Source organism: Phaseolus vulgaris, chromosome 3, assembly GCF_000499845.2.
Source record: "Phaseolus vulgaris cultivar G19833 chromosome 3, P. vulgaris v2.0, whole genome shotgun sequence".
NCBI classification, from domain to species: Eukaryota; Viridiplantae; Streptophyta; class Magnoliopsida; order Fabales; family Fabaceae; genus Phaseolus; species Phaseolus vulgaris.
This window is the reverse complement of record NC_023757.2, coordinates 4,425,012-4,435,254: the sequence shown is the minus strand read 5'-3', so window position 1 is coordinate 4,435,254 and position 10,243 is coordinate 4,425,012. Positions and strand designations below refer to the sequence as shown.

The 10,243-nt window shown below is 36.1% G+C and overlaps 1 non-coding gene across 1 annotated transcript; it reads right to left on the bottom strand.

Moving 5' to 3' along the window:
* Positions 1–265: 265 nt before the first annotated feature.
* TRNAD-GUC (transfer RNA aspartic acid (anticodon GUC)) lies at positions 266–337 on the bottom strand. Its single transcript has one exon. It is a non-coding gene; the product is annotated as a tRNA-Asp (tRNA).
* Positions 338–10,243: the final 9,906 nt, after the last annotated feature.

The following is a 10,243-nucleotide window of genomic DNA, read 5'->3' as shown; positions in this document are numbered from 1 at the left end:
AACAACAATAGCCAGCCCTGCCCTTTTGAATTTCTTAACTGAAAGCACTCAGTACCAGTGAATTTGGCATAGCTTGCACGCATTGTTAAAATCAAACTCAGTATTTGCTTGTCTGCACACACATAATGTATTTTTCGGTATACAAACAAACAAGAAAGAGTGCAGTGAAAAACACACACTGATAAGGAAAACAAGCATACAAAAAAAACAATGAAAGAATGCAGTTAAAACAACACACTGAAAAGGAAAATCAAGCACACTAAAGCGCCGTTGCCGGGGATCGAACCCGGGTCATCCGCGTGACAGGCGGAAATACTTACCACTATACTACAACGACCTTGTTCTTATCTTTTATGCTAATATCATAATAATTAAAATTATTCAATAGTTAATTAGTTAATTGACGATTTCGTGTTTGGACATTATCTGGCTAAGTTTCTTTTGTTTTTTTTCCTCTGATGCAGATAATTGCAGAGAGAGAGTGATGATCGTATATTCTAGTTATATTTATTTTTTTAGTTGACTTTGAAACAAATTTGAGAAATTAGAAAACAAACTGAAGATTTTTTTTAGTCCCTCTATAGTTGGATTACTTCTATTTAGTATTTTTTTTTTCTATGTAGTGTATGTTGTGTTAATGAAAGAGTTACAATATTTATTTTGCTCAATTAAATTTATAAGATTTGCCACATTAATAGGCTATGCTTATAAACTAGAATCTTACCTATGTTTCCAATAAAAAAAGATAGATTTTTTTTATCAGCAATAAAGAATCAATAAATATGAATCACTTTAGGAGTGGTTCAACCCTTATACAAAAATTACACTTTATCCTCCCACGAACGACCAAAAGAATAACCCTCCTGACTAAACCTAAAAAACCAACAATAGAGGTAACCAGCAAGGTGAAACATCAAGAAACCAACATCATACAAACCAAAGGGTCTAGACACCAGTCAAAGTAAGAGAACGAAACAAAATGTGACTTGGAGGAAATCCAAGATCAAACCTTTACTTGCACTATTGCAAACACTTCTGACTCATTAGCCACGCCCCTTTTAATGATGACATTGTTCTTGTATTTTCAATTTTCACTTACTACTTCAACCTAAATTGCTTCCCAAACGTCATTAATTGAATCAGAAGCATTACACATCCTAAACTGTAAAAAATTTGTCAGAGGATCATTGTGAAACACGGACGTCACTCTAAGCCAAGCAATGCATTGACTCCAAACAAGCCAAACTAATCTGCATTTGAAAAACAAGTGACGACAAAACTTCTGCTTCATCCCGCACGAACTACACAAATGACTTTTGACCGCAATTCCATGCCTTTCCAAAATTAACCCTAGTAGCAATCTTATTCTCCATTACCCTCCAAGCAATGATTAGTGCAGAAGGCAAAACTTTACACCACCAAAACTTAATGTACACAGAGTACTTCTACCATTCTCGATCCCTCCTTAAAGAAACATAGGCAAAGTTAACCGTATATGTTAGAAACTCCCCATCCTTCCACACCCAACTATCCTCCTCTTCCAAGTCCAACCACAACCCTTGTAAAACCTGGAAGAAGTGACTCACCATAGGCTTTTCCCATTCAAAGAAACTCCTTCACCAAGCTAAATGTCAAACCCAAACGCCATTAGTCCAGAACCCAAGCTTGGCCACCTTAGCGGATTTAGATGAGCTCAGAGAGAATAACCTCGGGAAGACTCTCTTCAAAGCACCACAACTCGACTAGTTGTCCTCCCAGAAGGAAATTTCCCTTCAATTACCAATATTCCACTTGAAAGCATCTTTAAATTTCCTTCCCCAACCCTCTAAAGCCCACACCTCCTTCAAATCTTTCCACCAAAGAGAGCCCCTACAATTTTTCCTGCCTTCTCTCAAACTTCTCCAACCTCCGTATTTAGATTCAAGAATCTCCTTTCACAAACCACCATTAACCGACCCCATCCTCCAAATCCACTTCCCTAGCAAATCTGTGTTAAAAACCCTCAAATTGATAATTCCAAGATGCCCAGCCTCACAGGGCTCACAAACATTTTTTCGAGAAGCCTAGGCAATTTTTCTGTCGTCAGAACCCCACCCCAAAGAAAATTCCTTTGAATCCTAACTAACTTGTTTGCCACCATGGGGGGCATTTTGAATAAAGACATATAGAATAGCGGGATAGAAGAAAGTATGGACTTAATCAGACAAATCCTCATAGCCAACGACAAAAACCTACCTTTCCACCTACACAACCTAGCCTTAAGTCTCGCTACCAACCTACTCCAAAACGCTCATCGCTTATGGCACCCCCCTACCGACATACCCAAGTATACAAAAGGAGTCACCATCACATCACAGTTAAGAATCACCGCAAAAAGTTCCCCTTAAGCCTAGTTGATCTATCCCCAACCTGCTTATTCTACTCTTCAAAAAGTTCACCTTAAGCCTAGAAGAAAGTTCAAAGCAGTGCAAAACGTCTTGATATTAAAGACACTTTTAGTGTTGGCTTCACATAGAAATAAGGTATCGTTAGTGTATTGTAACATGTTAACCTTCACTTTCGCCCTTCCAATCTCCACGTTATCTATCAAATTTTTCTCTATTGCCATCCTTGACACATCTGCCAAGCCTTCTACCGCAATAAGAAAAAAAAACGAAGCTAACAGATCATCTTGACAAAGCCCCTTCTTTGGGAAAAACTCCTTAATTGAACTACCATTCACTAGCACTGACACAAAAGCAGCTTCCAAACAACACTTTATCCAATTAATGCATTTGCCACATAAACTCAACCTTTTAAAAATATAATAAATAAACTCCTAGTTGACTGAGTCATAAGCCTTCTCATAATCAACTTTAAAGAAAACACAACTTCTCTTCTTCCTTTTCATTTTTTCCAAAACTTCGTTAGCTACTAACACACTATCTTGCAAACCCCATCCTTCAAGGAAAGTCGACTGTCTAACGTCAATAACTTTGCTATCACCTTTTCCAAACAAAGAGACAACACTTTTGAAATTATTTTATATAGGCATCCAACCAACAATATGGGTCTAAACTCGCCGAGCTATTGAGGGTTTTCAACTTTTAGAATTAAGCATAAAAACGACGCATTGGATAACCTAAGCCATTTATCGTTGACCGCCGACACAACATCCTTTTTAATGAAATTCCAACTAAATTTAATGAATCCAAAGTTAAACCCATTAGGGCCAGGACTCTTCAAACTGTCACAACCCCAAATAGTCGTCCTGGTTTCTTCTTCAGAAAATTCACCAACCAACATCTCATTATCGTCCTCTAAAATAGTGTTGAACCCAACATTGTCCAATCTGACCTAACGAGCATCGTTCCTGACAAACCTATCTTCAAAAAAATTTCTAACCATATCCTTGACCACGTCCTTAACCACATCCTTATCCTCACACCACTGACCATTAACAAAATCCCCATGTAACTCATTCCTTACCCTCCTCCATTTTACTGACGAGTTAAAAAACTTTGTGTTAAGATCATCTTGTTTCAGCCACTTTAGGCTTGTTTTTTGATGCATAATTGCCTCTTGCTTAAACAGATTTTTGCTAAAATTAGTTAAAAGAGACCTTCTTTCCTCTCTTTCTGACTCGTCTAAACCACTTTCATCATCTCTTGCATCTAACTCAATAATCCTCTTTTGTAAGCTCTCACTAATGCGGTTGACATCCCCATATACTTCTTTGTTCCAAACTTTTCTAGCACCTTCCATTCTCCCAATTGGTTACAATTCACTCAATGATGGTGTTTTCCTCTCAATTTGGCACCCTAGGGTAGTGCCTTTACCCTCTATTTAACCTAATTTGCTAGGGTTAAGTGACTTTCTGTGGCGCGCTCACGGGCTTAATGATAAAAACATAAAAAATAACCCAATTAATTTGACGCATTCTCATTGCTGAGTTGGACTTTTTTCTCTCTTTTGTGCGTTTTAAGCTTTCTAGCTTTCTCCTTTTAGCATATATCATTCTTCTTTAGTCCAAATCTCCATTCTTCCCTAGAAACCTACAATTAACACCAAACTTGGGAATAAAATGCTCTTATTCAATTAAAGATCATAAAAAATGTAAAAATGTATAAATTCATAAATTAAGGATTATTTTATATGTAAAATAGCAATTAATACTCATAAGTGCCTATATTTTAATATGAAATATTACGGAAATTAGGCACTTATCAATCGATCTCTTACATATAAAATTATTAAGAATGTTTCCTAAATATCTATCTCTCGCATACTTATAAAAACAACTTAGAGTCTCGCTCAGACGTTAATAGAAATTAACATTTAAAGTCTATTTCTAACACTTAAATATATTAAGTATTGTTGTTTAGGTTAGAACCCTAAAAATACCTTCCAGTCAGATTTAAGATTCTAGATCAAAAGTAAAAAACAAAACAACAATACCAATAATCAATTAAGAACATAATATTATATCATATTTAAATATCACCTCAATACATAAGAGCTCGAACAGATTACTCCCAATCTAAAATAGTAGAATTAGCCACGCATAGCTCTACTACCTTCCATTATTCCAATTGGTTACAAATCACTCAATGGTGTTTTTCTCTTAATCTGGCACACTAGGTTTGAGTCTCTAACCCCCTATTTAACTAATTTACTAGGGTTAGGTGACTTCCTGCGTCGCGCTTATGAATTGATTAATAAAACATAAAATTAGCCCAATTAATCGGACGCATTCTCACTCAAGCGAGAATATTTCGTTTGAGTGAGAAAGGCGTTATTTTCCGAAAACTTCATCGGAGTATTCTCGCTCAAGTGAGAATGAGCTCGCTTGAGCGAGATACTCCGCTGCTCAGTTGGATTTTTTTTCTTTTTGTGTGTTTATGAGCCTTCCAACTTTCTCATTTTAGCTTATACCATTATTCTTTAATCCAAATTTCCATTCTTCCTTAGAAACTTGAAATTAACACCAAATATGGGAATAAAATGCTCTTATTCAAATAAAGATCATAAAATGTGTAAAAAGGTATAAATTCATAAACTAGGGATTATTTTATGTGTATTTTATCAGTTAATACTCGTAAGTGCCTATATTTTAATATGAAATATTACTGAAATTAGACACTTATGAACCACTCTTTGGCAACACCAGAGTTTCCAGAAACACTTTTATGAAACTGCCTTACACAAGAACACACGAAAATACAATGTTCAAGGAGAAGATAATAGAATACACCTGGGTATTACAAAGCTTTAGTTCAAAAGAATATTCCACACACTTGAGATGATCCAAAACTTTTGAATTCTTGAAAACGTTTTAAATAATCTCTCTTTCTTAGTCAGTTCAAAAGAATGTTAAACAACCTTTATATAACATCAATCAAGTGGTCAAAGTTGTTAGATAAAAAACCATAAGTAGTTGGAATCTTTTAAAACCAGTTCAAACCACTTAACATAATTCACCAGTACAAAAAGGTAGTTTAACGACGGTTAAAATCAACATTTAAAGACGGTTCCAGAACCGTCGTTATTACAGGAATCGTTAAAAGGTATGGATTTTTCAAGACAGGAGTCGTTATTAAAACTCCGACTTTTAACGACGGTTGTGGAAACCGTCGTTAAAGGTGGATTGTGATTTTTTTTGGGGAACTTTAAGGGACTTTTAAAGACGGTTCCCAGAGGAACCGTCGTTGTAAACATGACTTTTAAAGACGGTTCCACTTGGAACCGTCGTTATATGTATTGATTAAAAAAAAATTATTTTTTAAAAAATCTCAAACAACCTGCATAAAGTTTTCAATTCCAAAAAATAAAAACATTTCAAATCATAATTTAAATATAAAAATTACATACAAAAAATTATAACATTTACAAAAAAGTTTGGTAATATATGAAAAAATTTGTCATTGTAATGATTTATCTATACTAGAGTGTTATACATGGTTACAAAATACTTTGACCATGTTGTTCTCACATACTCCAATGCTTCTAAATCTAGCGGGTGTTGGTCGTTGAACAACTGTGACATTTGAAATATTTTGAATTAGTGCATGAATAGTAAATCTCAAATTTTAAAGTGTTTATTGTATTGAGGTATTACCTTATCCCAACCTTTCTTAATTTCAGCTTGCAAAATAGTCAACATCCACTGCATAACATAATAACCGCACTCATAATTTTCAGGTTGCCTGTTGGACTGCATGTGAAAATAAATGTATTAAATGAATGAGTGAAACACATTAAATTAAGTAAACAAATATACTTTAAATACCTTAAGGTACATCCAAGTGAGTTTTTGTGCGTTTGAAGTTCTCCTCCCACACAACATATTATATCCAAAGTAAGCACTAAAATAATAAGATTTCATGTTAGAATACATAACATTATATAATATATAAGTAATAATAAATGTTAAATGAAACTGTCGTACCTATCTATAATGTTTTTAAAATAGGCAGGATGTTTTTTATGCAAGGAGCAAAACCATGCAGCGGTATGATATTGAACAGATATGATCAATAGTTGCCAATGACGCCTGTATAACAAATCAATTAATTAGTTTCTCTTATTTCAATAATTTATTAAAACTTATTTAATAAATAAGAACTTACTCATGGATGTACGGAGCAAAATAAATGTGTTTTCCACCATTCTTTAAGGCAGTGGTGATGTATGTTTGTGTTTCTGACTTCTTGTTTCCAATTGATTGAGTGATTTGAGGGTCTAAAAACCCATATATATTGTGTTTCCCCTCATCAAATCAAAGACTATATTCTCTAGTCGATGTGGGATCTCCAACACACCCCCTTCACGCCGAGACTACCAACTCGTGCGTGGGACTATATATTATGGGTGGTCCGATAGCGGCCCGATAGCGAGTGGCACGATAGGCCCAACACAAACAATCGCTAGGATAGGCTCGAAATGGCTCTGATACCATATTACAAAGTGGACTTTAAGCCTAACTCAACCCCATAAAACTGGCTCATGGGGTGAGGTTTGCACCCACTTATATACAATCAAAGACTCTAATCTCTAGTCGATGTGGGATCTCCAACACACCCCCCTCACGCCGAGACTACCAACTCGTGCGTGGGACTATATATTATGGGTGGTCCGATAGCGGGTGGCACGATAGGCCCAACACAAACAATCGCTAGGATAGACTCGAAATGGCTCTGATACCATATTACGAAGTGGACTTTAAGCCTAACTCAACCCCATAAAACCGGCTCTGATACCATATTACGAAAGAGTGATTGATAGAAGCTCGAAATGGCTCTGATACCATATTACAAAGTGGACTTTAAGCCTAACTCAACCCCATAAAACCGGCTCATGGGGTGAGGTTTGCATCCACTTATATACAATCAAAGACTCTAATCTCTAGTCGATGTGGGATCTCCAACAAAGCATAATCCAGAAAGATACCTAAATTTCAATAAGTTAGTACTAATATATTTAATAAATCAAAAGTATAAAGATTTTAAAATTTGAACTTACATCATCCATAATTGCAGAACTGTTATGTTAATCTCTTGATCTCCGGATGCAAGGTTCAACAAATCAGACATGTGAACGTACAACAGTAGATTACTATCCCTTCCAAAAACATTGGCATCCCATGGATCCTCTAAGACGATTGTATCTAAAGCTGTAGTAACTTCCACCAATGCCGCCAGAGGATCATCAATGGAGACTATTTTCTTCTTTCCCAGAGACAGATTTGTCTTAGGTTCCTGCTACTCATCAAAACAAAAAAATACTTAAATTAGTTAGAATGTAATATATCTGATATATAATTCTATTAGTATTAGTGCAAATATATACCATAGAGTCTATAGGTCTGACGAGATGTCTAGGCCAGGCAACGAAAGTATGTAATGCCTCTGCTACAATTGTGACCTCTGATGTCGGCACAGGAACTACAAGATCACCATAAAGGACCTTCTCCACCGTGACCTTCATGAAATTAGAAGGAAGAGGCACATTGTGTAACATTGTGACCCCTTCATAACACTTACCCAAGGCAACGAATCGGGTCAAAGAATTACACTCAACATATAATTCGCATTGGCTAGTTGAGCCAAAGTCATCCCCTGACAGATCAACTGCCGAACAACTCCCTTTAGTGCTGACTTTCTTAATAGGAGGCGGAGGTGGTTCATCTTCTACCATAGTAGGTGGTTACTGTGAGTGTCCTAAACCCTCCCACCGCTTTTTGAACTCCATTTCCATTCGCGCACTAAACTCCTCCATGAAGCTTTCTTTAAGCTCTTGAGTTACCTCAGCCTTTAACTGCTCACATAGTTGTAGTAAATACTCTTGGCTAGGTTCATTGGACAATTGTTCCTTGCTGTGTGATGGAGGTCCAAAGTATGACCGAATCCCAACTCCATATCCAGCTACACGAACACGTTCAGGGTGTTCAGGTCGTCCGAGAGCAACATTGAGAATATCATTGCGACCACATGGTTTAAAAGTCCCCTGTGTTGATTGCTCATTAAGAGAATCCTAAAACAAATGAAAAGAAATTGACAAACTTCAACACATTGAATTTAAAATAACACATTGAAAAGAAATTGTCAAATAATGCGTTCAACTGTTTGTTCTGTAGACTTAGAACTCCATGTCCCTAATGTGTTTATACGGGCACCCTTCCACATCTCATGTCGGAGTGGTGGGGATGGAGGTCTTAAAGAATCTACACTATTCATTTCCTCAATGGAAGTAGAACGTGCTTTAATCTTTTCTTCAAGCATCTTCTGCTCTAGCAACTTATAACCACCACGAGACAATAAGTGTGGGGTATCATTATGTGCCTGATTGGCTTTTGCTTTGTTCCGAACCTCCTATCATAACACTCATATTTTGCACAAGGATTTTCTTCTTTCCTTTTCCCATATATATAATCTGTTGTCAATTTTGATTTGAACTGACGAAACTTGACACCCACATCTGAAAGAACCTTCGCTTTCAAGGTTTCCACATTCGGGATGTTGTAATGCGTCTACATTGTTTGAAAGAATTAGTTCATAAACAAAAACAAAGTATAAAAGAACTTTAGATTGAGCAAAGTAAAATCAGTTACATACCAGAATATCTTGCCAAATCATGTTTTTCTCGTGGTCAGTCACGTGATCCCAGGACTAAGTTAAGATAGAGATCCTTTCACAAGATAGTACTCCGAGATAACTCCTATATTTCTTTGCATGTTGCCCAGTGGGCACACTAGTGTGGATATCAATAGACAAAGGTATTTTGTCATCTTTATTTATCTTCTTAAACATATTCTTTAGTCTTGTAGGTCCTCTACCAGTTTTTGAATGGGAAACTTTATCATCTGCCATGTTCCTGTTATCAAAAAAATATGATAAGCATCAAGAATATGAAATATAATTAAAATGAAATATATTGTAAAACTAAACATGAATCACATGTACATACAAATATATATTCCTTCATCATGATCATTTTGAGTTGCATGTACAACATCAGCAACATCCTCGTACTCTTTATTGATGGTCGTTCTTGTAAGTGATTCAATCTCACAAATGTCATTGTTTGTATCTTCTGGGTCATTATGTTGTTTTTTTCCATGTAGCACAACAGACCAGTGGTCAGACGTAGGATCTTGGATATAGAAAACTTGGGAAGCTTGATGTGCCATTATAAATGGTTCGTCATGATAACCTATCTTTCGAAAGTCAAACAAAGTCATTCCTGATTCATCAACTTTGACACCAGTCTTATTGTCAACCCACTTGCATTTGAAAACAGGTACAGTAAACTTGGTATAATTAACTTCCCAAATCTCTACTATGACACCATAATAAGGCATTGATCCCACAACAGGATTTTGATCCTTTGTAGTTGAAAATTGCATAGACTCTGCTTCCAAGGTGACTCCGCTATTTTGCACTGTACTCCTATCATCTCGAGACTTTGTGTAAAACAAACAACCATTTACTTCATAGCCAGAACAACATAAAACATCAAATTTGAGACCGTTTGCAAGCCATGTTAATGTTTCAGATGCTGATGGATCAGTCATTATTTGTTGCTTAAACCATGACATGAAAGTTTTGTTATGCTTAATTAACACCCATTTTTCTGATTGTCTTGGAGGCAAGTATGTACGTTTACCAACTTCTCTCGGTGCCAATTCCTCTCGTATATTCATTTCAATCAAATCCAGACGTGCATTCAGACCATCCTTTGTTTTGCCTTTAATGTTCAGAAGTGT